Source organism: Parus major, unplaced genomic scaffold (assembly GCF_001522545.3).
Source record: "Parus major isolate Abel unplaced genomic scaffold, Parus_major1.1 Scaffold273, whole genome shotgun sequence".
Lineage (NCBI taxonomy): Eukaryota > Metazoa > Chordata > Aves > Passeriformes > Paridae > Parus > Parus major.
This window is the reverse complement of record NW_015379267.1, coordinates 263,767-268,304: the sequence shown is the minus strand read 5'-3', so window position 1 is coordinate 268,304 and position 4,538 is coordinate 263,767. Positions and strand designations below refer to the sequence as shown.

Genomic DNA, 4,538 nt, shown 5'->3' with positions numbered 1-4,538 from the left:
TCCCTGCTCTCTGTTCCCTGTCCCACCCCTGCCCCATTCCCACCCCATTCCCATCCCTGTCCCCTGTCCCACCCCTGCTCTCGTTCCATTCCCTGGAGGCCGCCCATCGCTCCGTGGCTCTCCAGGCTGCAGCAGCTCTGGTGACAGAGCCGGGGCTGCTGTGACAGGAGCAAACCTCGGAGGGCTGCTGGGGAGCAGCAGCTGTGCCAGGCATGGAAACACCGCGGGGAGAGGATGAATCCTTAATTAGCCACGGCCAGAAAATGTCCATTGAACAGCGAGAGCCGCGGTGTCGGGCTGGACACAAAGCCAGCTCCCCAGAGCCAGCTCCATGGCAATCCCTGGCACGGCGTTCCCGGAGCTCTCCAGATGGGAAAGGGGCTCCACAGGTGGGGAGCAGCACCTTGAGCTGCCTCCCCGAGAGCTGCACAAATTAAAGCCTCATTAAGTGTCCCCCCGTGATTGAGCTGGGCTTTGTTTGGGTTCGTAACAGAGCTGGCAAATCCGGGGAATAATGAAATAACTGCGTTTTCATCCTCTGCTGATAGGGGAGTTTAATTAGTGCTGCATTTCCAATAACTCTGATCCCGACGTGCCGCAGATCCTTCCTGGATAACGGGATAATGATTGGAATCCTGTCCTGCAGCCCTGCGCTGGAGGCAGGGCTGCTCCATTTAATCACGGTGGAGAAGCGCTGGCAGCTCTCTGCAGCTCAGCCTCTCCCTAATTACATTTCTGGAGTTTTAGTAAATTGAAAGGGAAAACGCAGGAACAAAATAATTAAACCCGAAGAGGAAGTGAATATTAAAAAGCAGCAGCTAGTTAAAATTCTTGCACACAGCTCCTCTCGGAGCTGGTTTAATCAGCTTCCCATGGCAATCACACTGGGAGGGGTGACACCTCCAAAGCTGGGGCTGCAGCGGCGTTTGGTGTCCCTGTCACAGGGAGATGCCACCTCCCATCCAGCTGGGAATTGTCCCCAGAGCTGGGAGTTCGGAGCTCTCGCTTCACACACACCAAAATCCCCATCCCAACAGCCGAGGTTCAAGCGCCTGGAATTGTTTATTTATCACAGAATTGTGTTCCAGCCATGGAGAAGTGACAATAATTCTCTTCTCCCAGCCAGCGAGGGGGACAGAGCTGAGCCTAAACAACTTCTGCAAAGGGAGGAGAGGTGAAATTCCACCTCCATTTCCACAGGTGCCCAATTCAATTTTCTGCTTCCTGGGAACAAGAGAATTTTGATCAGGAGAACCTGAAAAAGAGCTTGACTTCCCCACTGCGGAGTGCCACTCGGCCAGTGCTGGATTAAAGGAGAATTTCTGTTTGTTCTGGTTACAGAGAGGCTGCCGGGGAGGAGGGGGGATCTCTTTGTTGTCCGTAAAACTGGTGCTGTAATTTCCTCTGCCGCTTCAGCTCTGAGAGGAGAAACACATGGCTAAAAATCCACAGCTTAGGTGGGAATACAAAACAGGAATGGGAAGAGAATGGAAAGCGGTTTCCAGGAGAAAGGTGCGGCCAGCACGGGAACGCAGACAGCAGCCCTGCACCTCACAGAGCCATTTCTCCATCACCTGCTGCTCTGTCACCACGGGCAGCGCTTGGGGACACGAAGGAATGCTGCAGGATCCAAGGATTGCTCCAAGGACTGGAGGAGACACCTGCCAGGAAAAGCCGGGACGCTGTGGAGAACATTCCCAATAATCCAGGAGCCAGGTGGATGTGGCAGCCCCTGGCCAGGAGAAGCGTTTCTCACCTGGGAGGAGGAGAGAGATGACAAAAACTATTTTGCATTTCCCGTTTCAATAAACATGGCTGTGCCAAGGAAGCTGGGTAGTTCTGTTCTTGGGGGGCTTTGTGTGCCATGGGATGAATTCACCCTGAGGCTGGAAGGGGCAGGGGGGGAAGGCTGGCTCTGGATTAACTTCTCTACAAACATTTGGGTAATTAAGTGCTGGTAACAATGACATCTTTGCTTCACTGCCTACAAACCACTACAAATTAATAAAGAAGAGCTATACCAATAAATGAATTGCTTCTTTTGTTGGAAATGTATAAGTAAGTAAAAAAGTTTGGTATCAGCCTGGGTGTGGAGGAACTTTGTCAGCCTGGCATGAGCCAGGGCCAAGAAGAAAGCAAGGCCTGGCTCGATAACACTGGAAAATAGGGGTGGAGTCTTATTTCTCATGACGTTTTTGGAGGATTCTGGTAACACTTCCTCACAGAACTGTGAGGGGAAAGAGCACCCGCCATTCCCTTGGCAGCCAGGCCCTCATGGAGCCGTGAGGGGAGATGGTTCCCACCATTCCCTCAGGCAGGTGTCCCCTCATGGAGCCGTGAGGGAAGGGGCCATGGCACATCCAGAAACCTCCCCAGGGAGGGGGGCCAGGCGGTGCCGCCTGCGAGGGCCTGTGGGGCAGGGCTCAGCGGCGGCCATGCGGGCGGTGGAACGGCACTGCGACAGCAGCAGCCCGGTGCCGCGGGTGCCAGCGGGGGACGCGGCGCTGCCAGCCGTGGATTCAGCAGCGGGGCAGCAGGACGGGCGCCCAGCGCAGCCCTGCCACAAAGTGATCCCCTTAAGAAAGCGCAGGAGCGGCGGGAGCTGCCACAAAGGGAGGCGTCCCGGAACGCGCGTGCGCGGGACCGGCCCGGCCGCGCGTGCTCGTGCCGGGGCTGGGGGGGGGGGAGCGGTCTCGCGCGACGGGCGCGCGGCTATAAAAGGCGGTGGGCGTGGCCGGCGGTGCCAGTCCAGCAGTGCGCGTGCGCGGCCGTGAGGGGAGCGCTGGGCAGCGCCATATCCCGGCCCCCCCCCGCCGCCCCGGCACCGCGCGCATGCGCGCTGAGCTGCTGCGGGCACCTGCGCAATAGTGATCCCCGGGTCGCGCTCGGCGGAGACCGGCCCGGGAGGACATGCTGCCAAATAGTGATCCCTTGCTGCTGGTGGTCTCCTGAGGGGGCTGCGGGGTCCGGGGGCCGTCCCCACACACCGCACCTGCCCGGGCAGCGCTCCCCGCCTCCCTCCGGCCTCCCAGCAGCGCCGCACCGCCGGCGGGGCCGCTCCTCGGGCCGCGAGGTGAGAGCGGAGGGGAAGGAGTTATGAGGCGGAGGTGGGGGGGGAGCGCAGGGCCTGAGGGACGAGGGGGGTGCGGCGGGGAAAAGTTGGGGAAAATGCTGGAGCGGGGATTGCTGGAGCTCGGCAGGCTGGGGGAGAGGGGCTGCGGGGTCCCTGGAGCCGGCTGAGGGAGCAGGAGCGGCAGAAGGGGAAGCGGGCCGGAGCCGTGAGGAGCAGCACCGGGCGCTCAGGGGTGACAGGTTGTGGCCTGCCAGGGACCTCCAGCACATTCCCGAGGCAGGAGGGAAGTTGGGCTCGGTGGGAATCAGAGCCGGGATCGCTGCTGCTGCTCCCCAGGCGAGTGTCGGGCCTGTGGTGCTGTCTGAAGGAAATGGTGCATCATCCTGCAGTGTGGAAAGGGAAATAATTCCCTTTCCCGGCGAGCTGGGGCCATCCTGGAGCGCTGCTGGGGCTGCTGCCAAGCATCGTCCGCATTCCTGGTGTTCCAGAGGGAAAGCAGAGTGCCTGGAGTGGGAGATGGAATTGTCTGGGTCTGACAGGAGCTCCTAGAGGGGCAGGAGAATCTCAGGTGTGATGAGATCTGCTGTCAGCTCTCTCTAACTCAGCACTGCTGAATGTGTTTGTGTTGTGGTTCTAGAGCACCGTCCTGACACCAGGAAAAGAAACACTTTTCCCTCATTTCCTCTTCTTTTCACTTCACTTTTTGAGTTCTAAGTGGTGGCTTGTTGTGGAGCCCTGTGTCTGAAGAATGGCACTTATTTATGCTTTATAAAACAGAACTCTAAACCCTGAATTATTTAAGTAAAACATCTACCTGATTTCTCTTCCAGTGACATTTTCCAACCAGCTGCCCACAACCATTTGGTGTCATTTTGTCCCCTGTTTTGTTGTGACCTGGAGAAGAAGCAGATGGGTTTTATTCCCCGTTTTTGCCACAGTTGTGGGTGGGATTGAGCTCAGGACAGCCCAGCAGCAGAAGTGCTCCGAGGGTGTCATCCTGCATCAGCAGGGGACAGTGACACAGAGCTGTGCCCATCGAATGGAAACTGCTCCCACTTTTCACAGCCTCATTCGCTGCAGTTCCTCTTGTAAAACTACCCCTTTTCTCCCCAAAACCTCGGGATATAGGCACAAATACAGGTCAGGGGTGGGGTTTAAAGTGAGGGCATCGCTGCCAGCCCACACCGAAGTGCTTCAAACACCATTATTTCCTGTGCCATCCTAACTCCAGCTTGCTGCTGTTCTCCTGTGGAGGAGGCTCCGGTGTCCCTGAGAACGTTAAACCCGGATAACCGAGCAGCTCCTGTCCCACTTTCCACTGGGGCAGAGCTCTGGGTTTAACCTGGGAGCGCAGCTGAGCCTCTCCTGGGCAGGGACTGTGGGCTGAGCTTGTTCCCAGTGGGATTTCTCAGTGCCCAGCATTTCCCTCTGGGCTTTGCTGCTCATTCCCGGCCTGCTGGGAACT

General features: G+C 57.7%; 1 long non-coding RNA gene across 1 annotated transcript; it reads left to right on the top strand.

Moving 5' to 3' along the window:
* The first annotated feature begins 2,760 nt into the window (after positions 1-2,760).
* On the top strand, positions 2,761-3,891 carry LOC107198677. The gene is made up of 2 exons (XR_004495658.1): positions 2,761-3,073; positions 3,463-3,891. It is a non-coding gene; the product is annotated as an uncharacterized LOC107198677 (long non-coding RNA).
* The last annotated feature ends 647 nt before the right edge of the window (positions 3,892-4,538 follow it).